This window comes from Nilaparvata lugens, chromosome 3 (assembly GCF_014356525.2).
Source record: "Nilaparvata lugens isolate BPH chromosome 3, ASM1435652v1, whole genome shotgun sequence".
Taxonomy (NCBI): Eukaryota; Metazoa; Arthropoda; class Insecta; order Hemiptera; family Delphacidae; genus Nilaparvata; species Nilaparvata lugens.
In genome coordinates this window covers 93657182-93682662 of record NC_052506.1, presented here as the reverse complement: position 1 = coordinate 93682662, position 25481 = coordinate 93657182, and the positions used below count along the sequence as shown (strand labels likewise).

Here is a 25481-nt window from a genome sequence, read left to right as displayed (position 1 = left end):
CAGGAGACAATAATTTCACATATCACCTGAGAATATGAATGAATTTCTTTATAACTAAATAATAAACATATCCCAAATTACCTACAGGTTGCCTTGCAGGTGAACTGAACGCATAGAATATTCTGAACACGTTTCATCTAAGTTGATTCCAAATCAAATAAATATTCTTTTACCAAACAGCAAATGAGGGTTAAGGGGTTGAGGGTTAAGTGTAAGAGAGGGCTGCGCCCTAACTTCGCCCTCCTAGGTTTTTAATAAAGGCAGCGATTCAATTCAAAGGCAGTGATAGTAGTTTTAATTTTTCTGCTCAAAATTTTCAAGTTTAATTCAATATTATTGAAACTTTCGGATTGTTTAGTGTTATTTCCGGCTCTTATCAACCCTTCGAAATTCAAAATTCATCAGTCATATCTCGAATACGTATTCTCTGAGTGTTAATCTTTGGTGAAAACAGAAATTTTAAACTTAACCTCACTTTGGACTATTTATGTACCAAAATCAAGGGATTGAAGAAGTTTTGGGCAATTGCCTGTTTCTCTTTCCAAATATCGTGTTTGTGACTGTTCTAATAAATAAATAAAGAAAAAAATTCAATTCTATTCAATTCAAATGTATAAATAAAGTAATAAATAAATGCATCATAGAGATTGAAGCATCTTAACCAAATAAATGAATATGAACATTCATGATTTCGATACAATCGAATAGTAATGTTCTAAATCTCTTCACATTTGGATGTTGATTTCGAATTATAATATAAAGTAGAGTTTGCATTATTTGATATTGAAATCAATGAAACTTAAAACAATTTTAAAAAATAATGATTTTTGATTTGATATGATTGAGTTGCTATTGTTATATTATAGAATACATAATTAAAACGTTTCAAGTATGAGGAAACCGCAAGTAACAAGAAGTTTAAAAGTATACATCATAAAGCTTGTAAGAAGAATAACATCTGTGGCAGCTTAAAAACAAAAATTTTGAACCAAGTTTTGTCACCGAGGAGATCCCTCTGAATTGTGACGAGAACAATACGTTGAAAGTTGAAAGTGTTCTATTTAAAACCTGAAATATCACAAATAATGTGAACGTGTCTGCCGCTGTCAATGCCCATCCATAATTTGAATACTTTTTATGTGTTTCACAGCTCATAGAGAACATGATAAAGAAGTTCTAACCCTTCCAGTTACTATTTCTGTAGACCATAAAGACTTCTTCATCGGTCTCCCAGCCTCCACTTCCGTGCCACATCTTTCACAGTTCCTGTCTCTCTGTCAAGTCTCTTTGATCTGATTTTGAGTGATCAATAAATTTGAAGCAGACTTCGGTGAGAAAACAAATCAAAATCTGCAAAATATATACATCTTCTTTCATTTCCGCTCTTCAAATGGTTGACTGTGTCGGTACTGGAAATGAAAAACATGAAAAAGGCTTTCACAGACTGACAAATTAGCTCTATATTAGAACTTTATGTAGCTAGTGAAGTAGATTTGTTAGCGATTTAATGTTAACAATCAACATCAAAGTATCCCAGTCATTCACAATATACCCCAAAATTATTTATCATACCTACAATACATACGATATAGACTAATCAAATTAATTATGACATTCACATAGAACAAGAGCAACGTTCAAGAGTACGCCTTTTCTGAGAGGTGATCTATAACGTGAAAGATTAATTTTAAGAATATTGAAAGTTTGAAGTTGAAAGTGTTCTATTTAGGCTCAGTCTAGTGTTTCCTTCAATGCCATAATTATATTATGATTGTAGGATTTTGCACATTAAACAGATGAATAAAATAAATAAATATTGCTGGTAAATCCATTTTGATGAAAACGAATCTATTGGAAAAGTCTCTTCTGAGAATTTTCAGGATATTCATCCAATATATTTTCCACACATTTAATTATCAATGTCTATTGATAATTTGAACGATTATTATACTACTTTTATTGTGAAATTCTCCAAACCAACTTCAATTATATTACATTGAGAAAGGTAGAGGAATATGATTTTTCAGATGTTACAATAATTATTCTTTTATAAGAAAATTTGTTTAATTTGATATTGGTGTGCAACAATTTTATTTAACTTTTGTAACTTGTTTTTTGTAACTGGACAACCGCCGAAAAACCTTCGGGTTTGGCAGAACCTTCAATTGTTTTGAGTTGTGAATAAAAATTTTGATTTGATTTGAACGTGATAATTTAAAAAATCTGTGTATTGCTTGAACAGGTGTGTAGAAAATGTGTGTTGAACTCACAGAGTGTTCCTACAAGTAGGGAGATGTTTTCAATCGACCGCATGCCAGTGATAACTTATTAAATTTTCACCCGTAAATATTGACACTGGTTTGATCCAATATGGGGGGTACATCTATTGAAGGTCCAGGGGCTGTGCTATTGTCTGATATTATCTATCATGTTGGGGTCCCTTTGGAGCCCAACACACCCCGGCAATTAATGCCATTGTGTTGGGACGCCTGGCATTCACAAACTGCAAATTGTTCATCTCACTCACCCCCCCCCTCGCCTCTTCAAACAATATAGTTCAGCTTGAACGGCTTCTAAGCCCCTTAAGCTCTACTCATCCACCCACCCCCCACAACACCCCTCAATGACTCCTTACTTCACACCACTTTGTGTGAGTGTGTGTGGTACAACATCCATTTTGCGGTAGCCTCCACTGAAATATGCCACCGATCAATTATTATAATTCATTTCCGAACTGCAAGGCGTTGGCTGGATTGTTGAATAGTCTCCCCTTTCCGAGAAGTCGATCGTATCGTTTCCAAATTAATAATTTGTGTGATATATGCCTGTATCACACAATCATAGAATTATGCTCAGTTTAGGGTTGTGGCATGGAGGTGATGGATTGGCTTCATATAAATGAGAATAGACTGATATGTGAATAGTGAACTAAGTAATTCGTTGAAGGGAGTTTGTATATCGTTCATTATTGATGTATTATTAACTACGATAATCAAGATTCTTCGTATCATTACAATACCTTTCAAAGAATTTGTCACTGAAACTCATTATAAATGTAAATATTATCCTATTTTATTAAGCGAGCAATTTCTGTTTTTATATACACAGTGGGTGAAAAGTCCGAGAACGGCTTAATATCTCATACACAAAGGTAATTTGATGGTGGATGTGATCGGGAATTCTACTCGAATTGAGAATACTACTTTACTATGACTTTAGAAATCTGGTCCGCCATTTTGGATCAGCCATATTGAATGCAATTTCATATTTTAAATAGGATGGTGGTCATGCGATAAATGATTTCGATACAGAATTTCAAGAATAAAAGAATGACGAAAACCGCATATCGATATCTCTAACGGTTTCGAAGATATTCACATTATTAATCAATAGGCTTCTATTCAAAGCAGAAAGGAGAGGAAAAAGTCTGAGAACGGCTTAGTATCTCATAAAAAATGTGATTTCAAGGTGGGTGTGATCGGGGATCCTACTCAAATTGAAAGTACTACTTTACTATGACTTTGAAAATCTGGTCCGCCATCTTGGATCCGCCATATTGAATGCAACTTTATTTTTTTAAATAGGAATATGTCTTCAATACAGAATTCCAAGACAAAATGAATGACGAAAACCGCACATCGATATCTCAAACCGTTCAGAAGATATTCACATTATTAATCAATACCATGCAAATCAGAAACGAAATACATAAGTGGTAGGCCTACTTACTTTTCACCTCGTGATACTTTTTTATATTGGGATTCGAATACTTATAAATTACTAATATTTGAACGAGCGTAATGAGTTCCTACTGATGACTAGTCCCTTATATAGTTGACCGTTTGTGGGTTTGTTTGTTCGTGATTAATTTTGATTGGTTTCATCAATGAACTTCAAATAATGTTCAACTCATATTCTTAGAACCATATTATAGAACGAGTTTGTATCGACTCACTCCTTTGTCCGTTTCGAGGATGTAATAGGAAATGGGATACCATTGATGGTGCATAAGAATAGAACATTATCATTCAGCTGACTGGAGATTTGTGTTTTGGGAGTTATCACAGGGATTAACAGTAGTCCTTTTTGCGCCGAAATTTTATTCCAGCTATTTTGATTTTTGATTTTGACTTACACACCCATACGGAGTGAACTATAAATTTCTATCGATTTACATAAGAATAATTACAAGTGTTAATAGTTCAATCAAGGTAGAATTAAGGTATTCAGAATATTTGAAGAATACGTTCGGAATAAGTTTGACTCAGTAATTTTATGAGGTGCACAGGTAAAACCCAGTAATTGGTGCCACCTACTTGCAGAATAGAGAACTAAACCAGTGAGCGTTCCAATCCACCAATTAGCAGAGAGTATGGTGAGCTAGGAGGCGTGGCTTGCTGCCATTGGTCCGTTATCCTTACGCTACGATTTTGGTATTCTCTATCATTTCCGATCTCTTCTACACACACTCGTTAATTCTCTCTCTCTCTCTCTCTCTCTCTCTCTCTCTCTCTCTTCAAGTGGGGTGTTTTGGGAAGGATATTCTTGAGTTTCATTTCTCAAGAGTTGACCATATAGATGTTTTGATACCCATACAGAGTAACATTTAAAGTTTTATCAATTCACATAATATAATACTTGTAGTTATTGGAAGTTTCGGGTTTGAAAATCATTAAACAATAGAAATAAGCGAGTTCTTCAGTCAGATACAGTATGCGAGTAACATATAAAGTTTTATCAATTCACATAATAATTATAATACTTGTAGTTATTGGAAGTTTCGGGTTTGAAAATCAGTATACAATAGAAATAAGCGAGTTCTTCAGTCCTGGAGCTCACCAGAACTGATACTAATTTTTATCACCTGTATCCATTTGTTAACAATCGTTGAACAATTTTCATGATTAATAACTCAGAATATAGAAGACATTGTTAAATATTGAAAGATGAAAAGGAGGCTGCACAACTTGATTTGAATACGAGTAAGCTTTCCTCTTTACATGCCTGTTATTATATTTAATTTCAGTTAGTACACGCCTGTTGCCTGTAGAACTGGTTTTAGTGTAATTTGAGTTGGGAAACCCTTCTTTATGAATCAATGCCAATCTCTCCCATTATATTAGAAAAAATGTATATAATATCAATTCTACAAAGCATCTTTTAAGGTGCGAACAGAATGAGTGGGACGAGTATTAGCTTTCGGATTCGATCAATGCCATTGTTATAGAGACATTTGGATGTCATCGCACTGAATCTCGAGAATAGATCGTTCTGTCAAATTGAAAGCAAAACATTGACCTGACCGATCTGCACGTTCCGTACCCTTACATGCTATTATAGCTAGTAGTATAGTTTATTATACTGTTAGTTATAACAAAATAAGTCCTGTGCCTGAAATGAATGGTAATGATGATTGAATATTACTCTGCTCTTTTTGATAAAAATACCAAACTTTCATAATTGGACGTGCCGTCTTGATTATTTAGTAACGGTTTTTAATATTCATTTATGAAATTAACACAAATTTTATGAGAAGAAATACAGACTTTCCGTTATTAAGATAAAAATAGAGTGCTCCACTTTCACTCCACACACATTGAATTGGTGACGAGGAAGGAAACAAATGACTGCCACGAAAAGTAAAATAATGATTGGTTGTTGAAAAAGTGATAGTGGATTAGAGTGGTTTGAGTATAACTATTCTCCGCTGTATTTTTTCCGGGGTGGATATTCTGAACATACAATCACGCAAGAATACACACAGGACTGATTGTTTGACTCGAGTCAATTTGACCCGGCATGGAACAATAATTGACGTTACAAACCAAAGCTTGATTCGACTCCAGTCAAAATTTGACTGAAATGAGTCAAAATTGACTCAAAGCATTCCTCTCATATAACTCAGCACGACATCGTATCAATTTCAGCCAACACAATTTCATGTGAATTACTCGTCGTGTTAGTTAACGAATGAGTAGAGACCCTTTACAAGCGAATAGAATGGATGACTTTCTCAAGATCACAATCTTTATTACACTCACCAAATAGGTGGTTCAAAATGTTGAACGAGCATCAGCGAGTTCTCACTTTTGACTTTCCGGATGCCAAATTCGTTGTCCGTCTGCTTGTATGTTCTACAATAACTTTAGAGAGAATTGTTCAATCAGCTTTACATTTTGAATATGTATTCTTTGAACCTTTTTACAGGTCAAGTTCGTTGTACAACAAAATTGACTCACTCCTTCGTCCTTTTCCAGGATATAACTAATAAAATTGAAAGTGCAGTAGAAAAAAATTGTTTTGATTATCATTTAGTCAGTTGAAGAATTCATTGCATGCAATTACAAAAGTTTTTCAATTCATTCATAACATCAGATAAGGCTATTTTTGGAAGCTATCACACAGACAGTCCTTCATGCGCTGACATAAGATTTCAGCTGGTTAATATACAACATAATTTTCAACTTTTACATCAAAAATCTTGTGTGGCGCACTCACACAACTTTCCTTGCCATTATGAAAATTGATCACCTGACGCTAGTGTTCCCGCGCATCTCAATTCAAAGATTTGAGCCAGCTGGTGACAGGGAAATAACCCTGGAGACACACATGAGGTCTGCTATCTCTTCATAGTGAATGATATAATAGAATCAACAATAATTTGCAATTGAATAATCACATTTTCTCGAATTTAAAGCTTATTTTCAATTTTAGGTGAAAATGTTACTGAACATTAATTGTAGAGATTTTCATGCTCAATCTACTCCACTTGATTTTTTTTTGTTTCAATTGTATCTGAAGCCTGATAATTGTGAATCTATCTGCATTGATGGGGCGGAGCTCCTGAAATTTTTACAGATATGGGACTTGTGGCAGTTGATAGAGCTTATCGATGACTATTTTAGGTATGAATTTGACCAAAATCGTTGGAGCCGTTTCCGAGAAAATCACGAAAAAACCCTGTTTTTGACAACATTTTCGCCATTTTAGCCGCCATCTTGGATTGCATTTGATCGAAATTGTTCGTGTCGGATCCTTATAGTGAAAGGACCTTAAGTTCCAAATTTCAAGTCATTCCGTTAATTGGGAGATGAGATATCGTGTACACAGACGCACATACACTCATACACACACACACACACACACACACACACACCACACACACCACACACACACACACACACACACACATACAGACCAATACCCAAAAACCACTTTTTTGGACTCATGGGACCTTGAAACGTATAGAAATTAAGAAATTGGGGTACCTTAATTTTTTTCGGAAAGCAATACTTTCCTTACCTATGGTAATAGGGCAAGGAAAGTAAAAAACTGATACGGGTTGAGATTATCAATGTGCGATTTTCGCCATTCATTTTCTCTTGGAACTCTGTATTGAAATCATGATCACATGACTACCTTCTCATTTAAATAAATGAATTTGAATTAATATGAGGGACAAAAGTGTTGAAGCGACAGAGTAATAATAATTATTACTTTACAAAATTACGTTTTGCATTACCCCTTTACCCCTCTGAAATGAATTGGATCATCTTAATTATAATCTACATAATTTCATCTTTTAATCATTTTTTCCTTGGATTCAAAAGCGGCCTGACACTCACTAATCAGGCCTAACAATATTTCAAGCTCAATTTATGTTTGCATGCGGTTATTAATTATTTTGAAAAATTTTCATTAGTCATATCTCATCAGCTTTTGATTCTCTTCTTAGCTCAGCTTGGCTTGGCTTGACGCAACATAATAATGTTTTCTACTTTTGGAAGATATTTTCCAACTGGAACAGATATAGGAAAGATATGTTGTTTGAAGTGGCAGTACACAGCCTGTGCAAGCTAGGATTTTACCGTCGAAATAGTGCCTCGGTACATATAACTCTTGGTGAATTATGTGCATTGTGTTGTGCAGTTGCCTTCAAAATGCTTTTACCCATCTTCCCCAGTCATCCCCTCTTTCTCTATCAAAATCACTTTATCTCTCTCACACCTCATTCTCTCTCTCTCAATCACACCAACCACCGCACATGCATCCCTCTTGTTTATGGCTCTGATTTATTCTAAGGGATCCCACTCTACTCTGAACCCCCACTTTCCATCGGAATAGCTCTATCTCTGCTCTCTATCAATCGTGAATTTTGCGCTCTCTCTTCAACAGTTTACTACAATATTGTTTGTTCAAAGCTCTGGTCACACTTAATGCTCTAGCGTCTAGGGAGCAATATCTAATACTAGAATCATTCTCTGGGAAAAGCATACATGTAATATTCTCTGTGCCGTTTTTGTTCTCACTGAATGTTGTGAAGGTCGAGTCTAGTGGAGTGATATAAGTCTATCTCCTACAGAAACCCTATTTGGAGAAATGTCGGTACTTTTGGGGGAGTAAAATAAGCTGACAAATTATTCAAATAGAATAGAACACGATAATTCAAAGTTTTGGATGGAGGAACTGTTAGGATCTGTAACTTACATACAGTATTTTTTTTAAACTCCCAGCATTGGAGTCGATAGAGTAGATACTGTACGTAGTTTATACTGTAAATACTGTACTGTATTGTGAATCCTCATCATATATGCATCTAGTATAGAAAACTAATCAGTTCGGACAAATATCTCTCACCCAATTTTACACCGCCTAGAACATTATCATAGTTTGAATTTGTTCATTTCTGTTTTATGATTTCAGCTTGCCATATCTAAGCCGTTTTCAAATTGATCTTCAACATCCTTATTTTGGCGTTATTTAAACATATATTTTAGTTTTGTTCCTACGTTATCATTTTTCTGCTTAGTAATATTCCTACGTTAAAATTTAAGATAAGGACTGAGCCATGTGAGATTTCAATATGCTAATATCTAATTGCAATGTGAGAATGTGTTGTAAACAGGGAGCAAGCTGTTAACTGAAGCTGGGATCATGTTTTGAGCAGTAGGGTATGTTTAAAGCGGTAAGCCGGTAATACTTTGGCATCCGCAGGGAATAGTTGAACCGAGTTTAATCTGCATTGTTGCAGATTAAAACTGCGCGTTTCCACTCCGCCAGTACCAAAATTAATCCCTGGCTTGCGTACACAATGAAGATGACTTTCTCACATTCTTATAAAATATTCAGCATCTCTACTGGAAACTTCTTTAATGGCTGCAAAATGAGTTTCAGTCTCTTCTGCATTCAATTCACAATTTGTTTCATATTATGATTTATATTAAATTACTCAAATATCATTACAATTATCCAAATATCTAATATTATATCTGATCCAGTATGATTTTTCAATAAATATTCTACTTATTCAATCAAAACGCGAAGGTTTTGAAATTTAATAGAAAAATACTACTATACTACTACTATGTGCTACTTCGAACTATTTCTTCAAAGAGGGATTAAAAGTTATTAAATGTTTCCTCCCATTTTGTCATTGATGGAACCTAATTAGCCATCTGATTGAACAACAATACAGTAAGTTGGTTCACGTCTTTACATCCAATCTTTCTATATCCTATTTATTATCAATAGTTCACTTTAATGTGTTTGTCCATAAAAGCCACTCAGATGAACTGCAAGTAGGGTTCACAATACAGGTTGTGATTGGAGGCTAACGAAGGGTTTGTGGCTTTTTTCATTATTTCCGAGGTTGAGTGGCGGAGAGGCCTTAAAAGTCCTAACTCCGCCTAATACAGGATTTTTTTCAATTAACACAATCATAAAATTAATCAATGGTTGTTATCTGATGTAGTTATCCAATAATATGTTGTTATCTAATCTAATGTAGTTTGGTGTTATATACGGGATACAGTAAAATAGAACAGTATCGTACATGTGAGGTTTTGGTGGTTTTGAATTTAAAATCTCCTCAAATCGCAAGTAAACCTCGAGCATTCATGCTTGTTCGTGTTACATGACACAGTAAAATTCACAATATTTGTAATACAGGGTTGATGAAGAGAGCTTGGTAAAATGTAGGCTTATCGATTGGCAAGTGACAGAACGTAGAAGAATAATGTCAATGAATACAAAGTAGAAGTCAATAGCAATTGTACAAGCTCTGACACGAACACACATACAACTGTAGGCCACGTGAAGACGGTTGATAACGAGATTAGGAGTCCACAAATAAGTTGGGGAGACTTCGCCCCACCACTGAAACAACGACTTATTGAGTTAGTGTGGCGCGGTGGAAAGATGCTTAGACTTTCGACAGGCCTTGATTGACAAGCCAATATAGGGACAGAAGGGTTGTAAACGCTTATTATTCGATTCCCAGGTTTCATTCAATTTGCTACTTCTGGATTATTGTTATCATTTATGTCTCATTCATTGCTCTTATTATCCAACCATTTTTCTAAGTACTCATTTATCGAATTATAAAAGCATAAAGTGAAGAACTGGAGTGAAGGAGAGTCTGGCCTTACAAGATTTCAAACTATATCACGATTAACTGAGAATCTAAAACATAATAAAGGAAAGAATTTGCTAATACACCTACGGGATAGGAAATTCACGAATGACTCAGCATCATGTATGAACTACTGGATTGATTAACTTGAAATTTCGCATATTGGTTCTTGCTTTACCGAGGATGGTTTCATAGACCTATTTTAAATTCTTCAATAGGTTGAGTTTTCGGTTGTCTAGTTTTTAATTAGACCCTTGCTGAACACGGGTCAGGTTACCTGCTAGTCTCATTATATTTTCACATATTATATGTAATGAAGACCAGTAGTTCTGTGAACAGTAGACCTCACGCAGTTCTCTCATCCACAATTATCTGATGTCATTTGTTTGAAATGTTAACAAACTCAGTTCACGTTAGAATTTGTATTCCATACGATATAATCTCCAGAACATCTGTGTAATCCACTTGTCAGCTGATTGATTATGAATAATTCTATAGTCTGATTAATCATATCTTCAGAGTAAATGATATATATATATATATATATATAGTGATATCAGAGTATGGAGGAATTCCTTTTCCTTTCATATTATCCTTAAAATGCGAAATTTCGAAAAAAACCCTGTGTATACATTGACGTGCAGTTGAAAAAGGAATATTCCTGCCAAATTTCATCGAATTCTATCAAAATGTTTGGTCGTAATTGCGTTACATACAGGCAGACAAAAGAAAATCCGAGTTAAAACATAGACCTCACTACGTTCGGTCAAAAAAAACATCATATTATATGTTTAATTGACAGTATATCTATTCCATTTATCATAGACATTTCAGTATGGGGGGAATTTAATATAGTAGTTCTGAATCAAGTGTGAACTTGATGTATCACTATTAGAATACCATTTTAGTGTTGCTTTATGGAGACCTCTTTCCTGAATCGTTGTCCCACTCACGATAGATAGCTTTCTCAGTGATAGATTTCTATTTGAAGAACGCACTGAGAAAAGTAGCTAGAGGGGATGGATCGTTTTTCTCGCGTCTGATACAAAATGTATGAGGGAAGGAAAGCTGGCTGTCCAACCCCCCAAAAAAGTGAAATTTTATTGTCAGAGCCAAGAATGCCCTGCATTTAGGTCATCGAATGGGTGGAAAGCTGTTGAAAATCCAGAAAGGGGTGGGGTAAGGAAGAGGGTGAAGACAACCGATCTAGAAGAATAGCGAATCGGATAAAATGGGTTAACATCGCGAGGAGGTGGGGGGGCAGCAAAGAGGAAGATATAAAAAAGCAATGGAGGAAAGATTGGGAGAAAATCTGGCGAGAAGCCAACATGGAACCGTTTGGAAAAGGGCAATAGTAATAATAATGGGGGATGTAATGTTATGAAATCACCACATACATTATGTGAACGTGAAAATAGGAAATCCGAATTTGAAAAAAGGAGAATTATGGAGCTTTAATCTTCCATTATCAATCCAGTGATTTTCATCAAATAGAAGTAATACTTTTCAAGAGTAAATTGAGATAATCTTTGACGAAATCGAAAATTCTTAAACTTTGAACGTCTTTTAAACTGGATAATTTTTTGAACTAATAAAATTATTTCACTACACTTTTATTCAATATACTTTAATCACTCCACTAGCACAACACCAACTCGAAGGGCTTTGTTCTCTTCAACCTCCTAGTGAGTTCAGTGTTGTCTAGTAGTTGGATGACTTCGGTGTTGTCATGTTGATGAAGACGTGACTCATGATGGGCTGCCAATCGTCTTATCTCACAGGTCACATAGGGGATGTGCAGATCTCGGTGCAAATCGCTGTTCCTTATGTACCAGGGCGCATTCACCATGTTCTGCAGTACTTTGTTTTGGAATGTTTGAATCTGACTGATGTTAGATGTTCTAGAGCAGCCCCAAAGCTGAATTCCATACGTCCAGACAGGTTTTAGAATTTGTTTGTAAATCAATAACTTGTTGTCCAATGAGAGTTGTGATTGACGGCCCAACAGCCAATAGATTTTACTGTATTTGAGTCCTAGCTCGCTCCTTTTCATCTTGATATGCTCTTTCCATTTCAACTTGGCATCAAGAGTCATTCCAAGGTATTTTGCTGTGTTGCTGTGTGGTACTACATTCCCATTCAGATTTATTCGAATCGGGTCATTGATAATTTTGTTTGTGAAGTTGACATGAATAGACTTCATCTCATTTAATCGAATTCTCCATTTTTTGGTCCAGTCACTGAATCTGTTGCTAGCATTCTGTAGTTTTGTGGCTGCTTCTTGTACTGTTTCCCTTCTGCCAGTATTGCAGTATCATCAGCAAAAGTAGCTATTGTCACTGCATCCAATTCAGGAAGATCGCTTGTGTACAGCACATAAAGAACTGGTCCAAGAACACTACCCTGTGGAACTCCAGCCCTTATTTCCTTCAATTCGGAGACGTCGTCACCTTGTTTACTCTGAATAATCTGTTGTTGATGTATGATTTTAAAAGTTTTACAAATTGAGTGGGAAGAATTTTATGAAGTTTAATGATCAGTCCTTCATGCCACACTTTGTCAAATGCCTGTGCCACATCAAGGAAGATTGCTGAACATATCGATTTTTTCTCTAATGACTTCTCTATTACATTGGTGATTCTATGTACTTGGTCCAGGGTTGAGTGCTTCTGCCTGAAACCAAATTGATAGGTTGGTATCAGATTCATATTATATTAATAAGCTCATGTTAATATAATATATTTTGTATATTCAAGTCATATTTCAAATGTTGTTTTTAAAGTAAGAAATTTCGTTTTTAATATGTTTATAGTTGATGGAAATTGTTCAATTTCTAAAATAGAATGCTGATTACTGACAATCAAGGTGAAATTTGGACCACGAAGGTCCCTAAAGACCAATTTGGACCATAAAACCACTCAATACGTAATATAATGTCACTTCATACGAATATGCATAAAGCTTATGTGGGCATCCAAGTAACGTATTCTAGGTAACTCCGTTGGAAGGGTGACAGGTCAGCTTCACTTTTTTTAGTTATTACCTGCATAATTTCCCGGTGTTTTGAAATTTACCCGAAACCCATAACTCCAATGTACCTAGAATCTATTCTACTTTCCTTACGTAATTTCCAGCGATAAATGTACTTTTATGTTGAAAAAACCATTTGACATTTTGAGAAAAATCTCTTTGTAAAATGGATGAGAATTTCATTATAAATGGCTATAAGATACTCATAGTGCTCCGGAATTACAATACGCAAAATTCTACAAAATAATGTATGATATGAATGAAATTGTGTACCAAATTATACCCCACACACGCTCTAATAATTATTATCATGTGAGTTCTATTCAAATTGATGTATTTGACTTTAATTAGTATTCAAAGTATTTGACTATCCATTTTAAAGTCAATTTTTTAGTTTAAAAAATTGACTTTGGATTTCAAAGTATGGAACCTTTTTAAGACCTACTATTTCAAAAAATATTATTATTGTTCTCTTGGGAGTCATTGAAGGTGTAAACAACTTCCCTACCTGAGTAAATAAAACATATTGGAATGAAAACTCAACTTACCAAAGTTTGCTTAGCAACTTGGGGAGTTGGAGTATGGTCTGTTGAGGGTATAATCTCGGTTATATAATGACTAAGGGGTTGTTTGGACACACAACTTGAGTGGGGAACTGTAATTAAATGCTACCAAGTCTTGATTTCCCTTAGGTACTACTGTTTTCAAATTAAAAACCCTTCATGTCAGTTCATTACACGATTTATGGTGTGGTTTCGTTTGATTAATGAGTAACTCGTTAATGTTCCTTCTGATGGTAATTATCTCTAAATAAAAATAATAATAATAGTAGGTCAATAACCAATAATGATGTATGAAAACATTCTGATAATAACATTAAAATTTTCTCTTTTTAATACATTGATATGATTCATTAATGGAATTATTAAAGATATTAGTAATATCACCTGAAATATTATATCAATGTACTCTTAATCACTGTGATTAGTATCTTTGCTAAGTGATAATTTGATTTTATCTCTACACTTAAGAAACGGTAAAATGAAAAATCGAAGGAAAGTACCTTATTCTTATCGTTCTTTATCTTATCTAGTTACCATATTTTCCTCAACTTTCCCCAAAGAATGTCTCAAACTGTTGAATTTTATGAAAAATGTCTCAAACTGTTGAATTTTATGAAAAATGTCTCAAACTGTTGAATTTTATGAAAAATTTCTTATGAGAGATTACCTATTGGAATATTGTGGAATATTGAAGATTTATGTCAAAAATGTGTTATAAAAGATCTTTTGCAATATATTACAGGTTTGAGACCTATGATATAACTATTAGTCGAAACCAATATGTTGTAGTCTATTCCATGTTATTGATTATTTCAATAATTGAACTTCATAGTAGCACTTTCATTTTTAGCTATTGATAATTTAACAACCACTCTCCACGTGTTTTCTTTCAACATTGTAGATGTCCCAAGTCCCATTTCCCATCTGCAATGACAGTTTGAAGTTGAAAACCAATGACCAGAGTAAAACTGTATACTATTTTACTGTTTACTGTTCAGCACGATTGTAAACCGGGCGAAAAAGTACGATGTTCGCGAATTCCAAGGCATGCTCAACGGGAATGATTCCTCTCGGTTGAACAGCCATCAAGCGTTGAGAGAGAAAGAGCAGTTGAATGGGTTCCCACTTAACCCTAAAACGAGCGGGTTTTTATAGAGGGGTTTAAAACCCTTTTAGCAAAGTGTCTGGGTGTACAATTAATCCCGCTGCACTCCATCAAACGGATTTATCGCTTGAAAACAATTTAATTCCTCGTGTAATTGTGTCAGTGAGTGGGGTTTTTATCAACCGATCTTCCCTGATATACTTGACCTATACGTTTTCAATGATACTATTTACATTGGAAATTATAAATTTATAATAATTTCCTCAGCGTCAATATAAGATTTTTTTCTCTGTTCTTCTAGATTTATGAACTGTTTAACAACCGTAACTAGTCTCACATTAGTTCCATAATTTAATGCTAGGGAATAAAAATGACAAAATTTGAATAATATGTATATGAACATTGAATTATGTATTGATATGTGAAACTGATTAACTTTAGCATATCCTATCATATTAAGCGAGCAATTTCTGTATTTTTATATCTGGTTATTTATGTTCAACGGATCTCGAAAACGGCTCTAACGATTTTCACGAAATTTGGAACATAGTAGGTTTATGATATAAAAATTCGATTGCACTAGGTCTCATACTTGAGAAAACTCGCTGAACGACATTAAAAGGATAATTCATCCTAATTCAGCTGAGACTTTCGTCGTCTGCGGATAGTAAAAAAGTGAGTGAGTGAGTATGTGAAAAATCAAAATATCGCATACCCGAAATTCATAAGATGATGTATAGCCAGCTGTGAAATATAAACACAATCATTTTAGAGAATTGTGTTCTGTCATGGCTTACTTTAGATAAATTTGTGGGCTATGGTTCTGTTTATCAATGAATAAAAATAACGAGCGAAGCTCGGTGCCCCGATATTTAGAATAATGTTCAGTATGTTACGTTGCAAAAATAAGAATAATGTTAATTTTGGTTTTGATGCTGACTTAATATATGGGAAAATTATCATGTGCATTGGAAACTTGTTGGATGTTGTTCTTTCGATCTATATTGAGTCTCATCAATTATTAAAAATAAACTTCCTAAATGATCAATGTTTTGTTACAGGTACGTTCGGTTCCTCAACCTCTCAACCAGTATTGCCTCAGTGAGTAGAAGTATTACAAACTCCGAAACTGCTAAATTTCATAAAATTGCATAATCATCGGCCACGCACAGTCGGTGGAGTTCAACATTCAATATTTCCTTCTAGAGAATAAAGATTTCGACCTACCACAATCATTATTATTCACCGTGCCATTTCATGAAATATGACACGCCAATGACATATGAAAATGACGACTCGTGGTTTTTTCACCACCCGTGCATCGGAAAAATGAATTTTTGTTAATGATTTGACAATCATTGAGAGACATTATTTTGCAACCGTATAATTCAACCACATCAATCCTTATATACTTCATATCATTCAACAACATCAATCATTAAAATATTTCGTATCATTCAACTCTTTTTTCCATCCCACAGCTTTTTGAAATTCCTCATTCGCGTACACCATTCATAATCATGATTGAACATCGTTGGAAATTACAAATGAATCCAACATCACAGTCAGAGAATGGAGGATTAATCGTCTTCGAAAAGCCATCACAACATGGTGCAAGCATTGTTCCTCCCAAACCATTTTTCAGAAAAATTACCATATATCACGCTTCGTTGAATGTCACTAGCCATAGGAAAATATCCGCCACTTGTAAAATAGCCATACTGAAGCCATTGGAAATGCAGTGAAATTGCGGTCATATTCATGAGAGCTGGGGAACAACTAAAATAGAAAGAGAGTGAGTTCAGACTCAGATTGAGTGAGAGAGATAGAGTAGAAACAGAGGTGGAAAGAGAGATAGAGAGTAAAGATAGAGGTAGGAAGGGATTTTGAAGAGAGGAGTTGAGGGAATAGAGAGAGACAGTGTGTGAGAGATTGGGAGACTTGTGATTGTTGTAATAAGGGAAGTATTGATGATAATGAGTCAGAGAATGCTTCAAGGCACGCAAATAGTTATACAGTGGTGATAACTGGAACGGACACTATTGTAAACACAACCAACGACTGCAATACATTAATTTGAATAATTGCAAATCGATGGTTCCAAGGGATGGGGTGAGTTCTCACTGGTGAGGTGTAGTGAGGGGTTGACGACCGTTTGCTGCTTAAAACTACAAAAAACTGAAGTCCACTTCATTATCGATTGTTGTACATTCCATTAGAGAAACCCCTTCCCATCTCTCTTCAAGAGAGACCCTGAATAGAAAGTAGTTTTATTTTAATCGGACGATAAAAAATCGCAACGTGTGTCCTGTGAAAAGTGAGGTTATGCAATTGACTGGCTTCCCTCACGCGATTGTGTCCGATATTGTTGGGAGAAGGTTGTGTGGCTCGGCCATTTAATGAGCGCCCGTTTTATTTGGACTCGATTGTACTGGTATTGATTTTGTTGGTCATCTACATGAAGCTCATTCACTTGACCAAACTTTGATTCACAATCGATCTTCCAACAGTTTTATTCCAATTGATCGGAGATGGAAATCAACCTGTGCCTGTGGAACCACGTCTCTTGAGACTAATTTGTTATTCACGAAAAATGTTTCCCATTTCAATACAGTAGAATAAACAATATATTTCTGTTAGCCAATAATATAGCTAGCTGTCTATTAATATTATCAAGCACAGTATTCTATGAAGCATATCCAATGTTTAAAGTGGTTGATTTTTAATTGAACAAGTTTGAGATCTTCTAATTTTTGTTTTCTATTTTCATCATTTTGTCAAGATATAAGCATGTAAGTAATAAGTGAAAAATGCAACTTTCAAACCACCCTCATCCCTTTAGCACATTATGTAGGGGTTGGGATTTCCGATACGCTTACCTCCAAGCTAGTCTCAACAAAACTGCGAAGTCAAAAATTGTGTTCCAATCATTCCCTCCAAATTTCATTGTCAACTGATCTATTGTTGCTGAACATAAAATTTCACTGTCAACACTAAAAATGCTGCAAGAGTCGTAGGGAAATGCGTAAAATAGTGAAAATATACATTAAATTGAAGATAATTCGATGCTTCATCAGCTCATAATCAGCACGGATTTATTTCATCAATCGTTCAAAAATTATAAGGCTGAAAAGATGAGAAAACTGGAGGCAGAAGTGTTTTTTCAAAACAAATCTCACCTTCTAGAGCGGATATCTCAGAAACTATGAGAGGTATGGAGAAAATGTAGAGGACAAAACTTGTTGGTAATTTTGTAAGCTCTAATTTTGCACGGAATACAAGTGCTCATAAGATGCATCGTTTCCGAGATATATGCGAAAAATGAAAAAATGGTACTTTCAAACCACCCCCACCCCTTAAGCACAGGGGATAGGGGTGAGGACTTTTGATATGTTAATCCTTTTACTATCCTTAGAAGAGCTGTGGAGTTAAAAATTGTGTTCCAAACTTTTCCCTCTATAATCTTTCGTTGACTGGACTACTAGTATTTAGAATAGAATAGAATGACTTTTTTATTTGTTGAGGTATTTCTGTGAAAACTCATTTTGGTTTATCATGAAGCTATTTTTTCCAAATAAATGTTTAATTCGTAGTTTTTTTAGCTTCATCAGGCTAGTTCAGTGCTAAAAAAGCGCATCATTTTCATGAAGTTCTGAAAACTCCACCCCTGAAGAAATAATTGGATATCCATACTTGAAATGTAGGCACTTTCCTGTATCTACTATACTGTACAACACATTTCATGAAACTGCAACTAGCCATAGAATTTTTACCCATAAATCATACCCAGCTAACTCTGACGTGAGCCTGTGTGACAATGGCAACAAAATTATTTATAGTCTCATGAAAACTACTATTGTTATCTTATCCCTTGTACTCTACTTGTATTCTACTTGCAGCCCTTGAGATCAATGGCTATTTGCCAAAATCAAATTCACTCAAGTTTCTATGCAAGATTATTTTTTCTAGAGAATTCGTTATTTGTAACGGTTGCCGTCATGGTTCTGTATAAAATGGGACTGATCTTCTGAAAATTGTTGGAGAAAATATTTTGAGCTACAATATGAACAATAAAACGAGAAGAATAGAGAATATGAGAAACAGGAAATATGAAAAATGAGGGGATGATAAAAAATGACGTTCTGGGTAGAAGAGTAGAACTTTTGAAAATTGTTGGAGAAGAACATTTTGAGCCATAATATGAGCGACAAAACTAGAATAAAGAATATGAGAAACTGGGAATATGAGAGAGAAGGGTAGTTCAGTTCTGGGTAGAAAAGTGGGAATTCTCCTCTTGTCTCATTCCACTTTATTTCACTTTTGATCTTCCCTTTCCGAGAATGGACATCTTAAGGTACAAACTTCACCGTTTTATGTGAAAACATTACAGTAATACCTCAATATTCGCATATTATGTGTCATTATATTTCTTCGCTCAATTTTATTATAAAACTCTTAAGTCTGTATATGATACATTATGTCATTTTAATTTTACTGATTATTATTTTCCACGCTAGAACGTTAGTTGAATCTTGTATTGTAAAACAAATGAATAAAGGAATCTGAATCTGAATTTCCTGCATCTCTTTCCTCTCTTAACTTTTCACCCACTTTTCCTGGTCAATCAAGTACAACAATATTCTCTGTAAACATGATTTTCTCTAGTATGTCATCATGCATCATCCTACCTATCCATCTTCATTATCCTTTTAACTTGTTCTTCATTTTGTATCTTATTTCATACACTTTCTTTCCTTTCCCTTGCTTTGTTCCTCTTTTCTTATTCAATTTTCTTTTCTTCCTTTCTTCTGTCCTTGATCAACACGCTTGAATTCTTTACGTTGTGTTTGTAGAAATACAGATAAAGATTTATAACATACTAATAAATTGTACGAAAATTAAATGATTGAGTACATTGAAAGTCTAAAAAATTGAAGCTAGCAATTTTTACTTCTCCAAGTGTCATTATAACTAAAGATATAAAATAGCCTACATATTTATTCAAAATCTAATAATTTGCTAACGATGGATTCAATCCAAACTATGATTCCCCACTATGATAAAATGTGTTGTTTTATAATGATAATGTGTATCAGATAGCACATAATATTCTGAAGAAAAATCGCCTTCTGAATCTTCCCAGTCTTTGTTGACTATTGAAGCAAAGATGAGCATTTCACCATTGCGTCTTATTGCACTATTTCAATCGTCTCATCTCCACGCACATCTCTTGCTCTTGAAAAAAAATAATAAAAAAGACACTTGAATAAATTTGAGAGGCATAAAAGCTCATCGAATAACTTTTGAACGTCATACTAAGAAAGTTATCCGATAAAAAAGTTGTAAACTGTAAAATTTGATGTTTTGGGTGGCAGGATGTTTTGTTGAAGGGAAAAGTTTGTTTGTTATATTCTAATGGAAGCAAGGGATGAGGAAGAAAGAGAAGTATCAAAGAGGAGAGCGAAAGAGTGATACAGAGAATAGAGTGAATAGAGAAGAAATAGTGAAATGGGAAATCGATATCTGTTTGCATGTTGGAGAGTGTTTGGAACACTTGTTAGGGATTCTCTTTCCGTTGTCAAAGTAGAATAAGTCAATGGATCTTACGCATTATGTGCGTCTATTGTGAGCCAGTACAAGTAAACCAATTTGTAAGCTGAATGCTAAATTGAGGGGTTGGGTCTCCTAATAATAGGTACTGTAACTTATAGTCGGGCTGAATGAACTTGCTTTTATCGAATGAGCTAAACGAATTTCTTACGTCAAAACTAATCATTTCACCCCAAAAAGCCTCTACCATAACCAATGCGGTAAAACATATAATTCTGTAGGTAACTGAATCATTCTAAAGGCTAGAAGTCAGCATGGTGAAAACCACTGAGTAAGTCAATGAAGATAGGAAACATCGTTGCCTACTAATTGATCAAATATTCTAGAGTTTCAAATTTACTTTCCCTGAAGGACATTTGTTCCACTAATCGTGAAAAAGTTCTTCAGGAGAATATGATTCCAATTCAGCTTCGATAATAATAATACGGAGTGAGTCATGTATGGGAACCCTTCAATAAATTGGTGACTGATGTAGATTTCTGTACTGTAACTTTCAGGATAAGTTATTGGTCAAATACTCTACCTTTTTACGTAAAACTAAATTTCAACCGCTCATAAGGGAGTGACTTGAGGGTTGTAACTCGAATATTTTAAATGTAAACACGCATTGTGTAGTACATAATTTTAAATGCCTTTTTAAAACAAGAAAGATGGCATTGATAAAAATGTTCTATGATACTTGTATCCAAAATGGCGGCTGATTGAAGTTTTAGTTTTTGAGGAAATGGGAGGTTGTAACTCAAATATTTTCTCATACTGTCCTCAGTCTATATATATTTATTCTTGAGTCATCCTTCTTGTAACATACACCTACCCTGTGAATTCGGAAACGCATCCTATCATCCCCAAGAGCAATAGAAGTCATCCAAGTTCTCAAGCGACAGTTGGCAGGCTGACTTGAAATTTGGACGTTTTTTGTAGCTGGCCAACGGTCAGTTGGAGCGATTCATTACGACAGGTTAGATTACAACTCGACCGGAGCTCGTGCTGGAAGCCATCAGTTGGTATCTAGTTACCCTCTTGTTGACATCATCCTACTAATTACAGTTCAGAATTAATTACTCGGGGTGTCATCGTTACCTGGGTTTCAATTACTACCCCATACTACATGATATGATAGCGTTCATCAATTGATGAATGAAATATGATAGATGAGTGAATATGATAGATATGAAGCATTCTATAATATGTAGTAGCTGTATCATAGGTGTGATATGATACTTATGCAGCAATTCATTCATGTTGGGTGAATTGATGGAATACGTGGTCCAGCATGAACTTTGTTTCAAAAAAGGATTCTAAACTCTTTCATGGTTTGATAGTAAGATGAAATGTGAATGATAAGAGTGTTGATATTCATCAAGTTTGGTCTTTCTTTTTATTTTGAAACCTCCATACTGATGTTGTTGGTGGATGGAATTTGATAGATTTAATGTAATGAATTGTATAGCCATAGCCTATGTTACAAATATGAAATATTAAATGATATTTTCCCACAGTTACCTTGAAAAGTGACCATTCCTGCACTGATTATAGAACGCTAAGAATCACTTTTCCGCTCTAGTGCGCAAAGTATTACTTTGTGTACTCTTAATACTTTGCGTATTATCTTGCAGCTATCCCAATCAGCTGTTGACATTGTTGGCGTGTATTTTGAATGCGAATTTGTTCTATCTATACTTTTTCTGATTTTCGAATAAATTAAAATGAGAACTCATTAAATTACACATTTTGAATATTATCAATTATTTCAAAAAGTAATTTTTTTCATTCATTAATTGATTGGTTGAAAAATTATTTAGAAATTATGATTAATTCAAAATTGTTCAAATTTTCCAATTAATTGGATTAATTTAATTTTTTATTTGAATAAATTATCGATTATCAATTTTCAATTGGATTATCAAGTTTAAAATAAATTAAAGTTATTATTAATAAAAAAATTATACAGACAAACATTTGATGGATTTCAGTCATCATTTCACCCATAATCAACCACTTCTTATATTCAATGGTAATTGTAGGAAAAATGTAATGTGAAATACGTGCGCAAAGTTCCTCTGCTGCACTCAAGAAACCATCCTCTCAACCACTCAAGAAACATAATAGAGGCTTATAAAACAATAAATTACCTCCGGTTTTTGGATCCTCTTGCTCTCCCACTGTAGATATCAAGCTACACCCAACACTATACTATGTTATCACTTATAATTCACCTACTGTTATCTGAATCTTAGTTGTGTAATTTCAATTACACATATTGTAATTTATAGTAAATATAATACCATAATTATAACTACTTATTGAATAATACTGCTTGCAGGAACTGTCCCCCAATCTCAGACGCATAGTCTTACTGGGGGAATTCCACTCAACCAATATGTTATTTCTACTGTTTTTGTAAAAATGTGATTCTTATTCTGTTGAATTTCAATATATAGATGTACATGTATTGTATGCCAAGTGGAAATAAACGAATTGAATTGATCCCGCCCTCGCCTACGGCTCGTGCGTGAACGTTTCTTTCGGTGCAGCAAACTGTCACTTTGCGCACTAGTTGCACAAATAACTATTTCTAATCCACTTTATAAGATATCCAATCAACTTATCAGATAATCTACATATCACAATAGCTCTTGGATAATACTCACATTATTCACTTCGGTTACACACTCGATTTCAATTTTAAACAGATTTCAATCATATATCAGATTAAATTTCAAATTGTGAATTTGTGAATTGGAATGAAACATACTACTTGCTGGAAGTATACAATACTCCACGTATACAAGTTGGAATTAATATCACTTGAATTAATTTTGAATTCATGGGTAAATGGAGAAAGAAAAAGAAGAGAGAAAGAAAAGACTAGCAACCATTCACTCTCATATCATATTCTTTGAATTGATTATCATGATATTACTGAAGAGCAGGATTACACAAAAAGGTTTGTGTTTTTTGTTTGGAAGATGTCAATCATCATATGGTTCAAAGGCTTGTGCGTGAGTGATGGAAAAGCTAATGATGATAAATGGATGAAATTGGAATTCTATGATATTGTGGATTCTGACATTGAAACTATCTCAGCTGGAGCTGATCTCTAACAGCTGGATGAGTCAGTCTTATAATGAGAAGGAATCACTCTTATATAATAGAAATTGTTCAAGATATACAAGAACCAATCAATCCTTGATGAATTTTAAAAATTGGAAGCCTTGTTCGGAAACGCATTTTCTCATGAATTGTGAGTAATGAAATTCAGTGGAAAACAACAAACTTTTCAATGAGATTTCTCACACCCTACTCCTTTCACCGCGAAGTTATAAACCTCTTAGTTCTCTGTGGAACAAGACATTCACGCCAACAAATTCATAGAAGTTTTTCATTCAGTTAGAATAAGAAAGATTCAAGCTGTAGACTTTATTCTCAACAATGAAGCTCTACTCCAGTAATTTTCTTCACGCTTTGCTGAAAGCTAATCCCCGAGACCGCGACGACAAACAAAATTGAAAACAAGAAGCTGTTGAGATAATATTATTCAAATATGGAAGTTGGTAGACAATTCCTGAATAAACTGGAGAGAAAGGAAAGAAGAGAAAGATAGAGTAGGAAAAAGTGAGTGAGAGAGAGAGAGAGTGATAGAGTGTAAGAGAGTGATGATAGGGAAGAGATATTTTACCGCCCGCTAAGATTCACTTTCGTTTGTTATTCATGAGAGTTGGAAGTTAGCGGTAGCATCATCGCTCCTCCAGTAACAGAAGGGTAGAAGGGTGGTTTGGATTCTCTTAATTTAAATTAGAAAGCAGAGCCCACAGCAAGAGACAGTCACAAAGCAGTGATTTACTTTTGTCTCTAATCTGCTACCCCATTACCACAGCAAAGGATCCGAACTAAGCTGGGAGTCTTCTGCCTATTCGTATTGTGAGAATTCTATTCCTGATAATCTCATTTCGAAATTAATATCTGGGCCAACCAGCCGATGATTCATTGTTGATTTTATTATGGATGGGATTTTGATGTGCTTTAACAATGCTATTACCTTGAAGCTCTTCTTGCTGTAACGTACGGTACTGCTTGAAATCTGAATATCAATGTACTTTGTTTCAATCTCCACAAGTTCAGTTGATTATTTTGAAAAAGATCTTGGTTACGATTGTCTAAATACGATAAACATCGTTCACCTCCCAAGTCATCAACCTTTTTTAAGTAATCTATATAATTGATTTTTTCAATTCAGTTTAAATCAGGATAGAGTTGATGCTGTGATTAAAACTATATGTAATTGTTCGTTTACCTCGGTATTCCAGTCGTAGAGTTGTGGGGAATACTGTTTGATTAGTCCAGTTTGCTTGATGTCAGCTCTATCGATAGACACTTTTATTCAATTGATAAGCTCACATCCTGGTGGTTTGGAACCTACCTGAAACTGATTTTATCTCTTTTTTCTAGCTTTGTACGTTCAAACTGTGAGGAGAAGACTTGGATAACAATCCCATATTTAGGCCTTGTATCTGATAAGATAGGTAGGGAATTGAAGAGGAATGGATTTCATGCTGCTTCCAAGACCAGAGCGATTTTAAGTAGTCTATTTAGCTGGAGTAAAGACAAAATTGATATTTGGGATAAAAGTGGGGTGTACAAACTTAAATGTGGTGATTGTAATGCTTGTTATGTGGGTCAAACTGGTAGAAGTTTCAAAAGTAGAATAGAAGAACACATCAGAGATTGGAATAAACAAAATGGGGGATCTAACTTTGCAGAA

At 34.6% G+C, this 25481-nt stretch overlaps 1 protein-coding gene and 1 long non-coding RNA gene across 3 annotated transcripts in view; one reads left to right on the top strand and one right to left on the bottom strand.

The window, feature by feature from the left end:
- Positions 1-25481, top strand: part of LOC111058284 (protein kinase C-binding protein NELL1) — a 130036-nt gene that overhangs the window by 20112 nt on the left and 84443 nt on the right. The gene's annotated exons all lie outside the window — the stretch shown is intronic.
- LOC111064546 lies at positions 299-23742 on the bottom strand. 2 transcript variants are annotated; one of them, XR_002606881.2, is made up of 3 exons: positions 23371-23738; positions 21534-21756; positions 299-1409 (listed from the first exon to the last, which is right to left on the bottom strand). It is a non-coding gene; the product is annotated as an uncharacterized LOC111064546 (long non-coding RNA). The 2 variants fall into 2 exon arrangements; XR_002606880.2 differs by having other exon boundaries at positions 809-1409; positions 21534-21706; positions 23371-23742.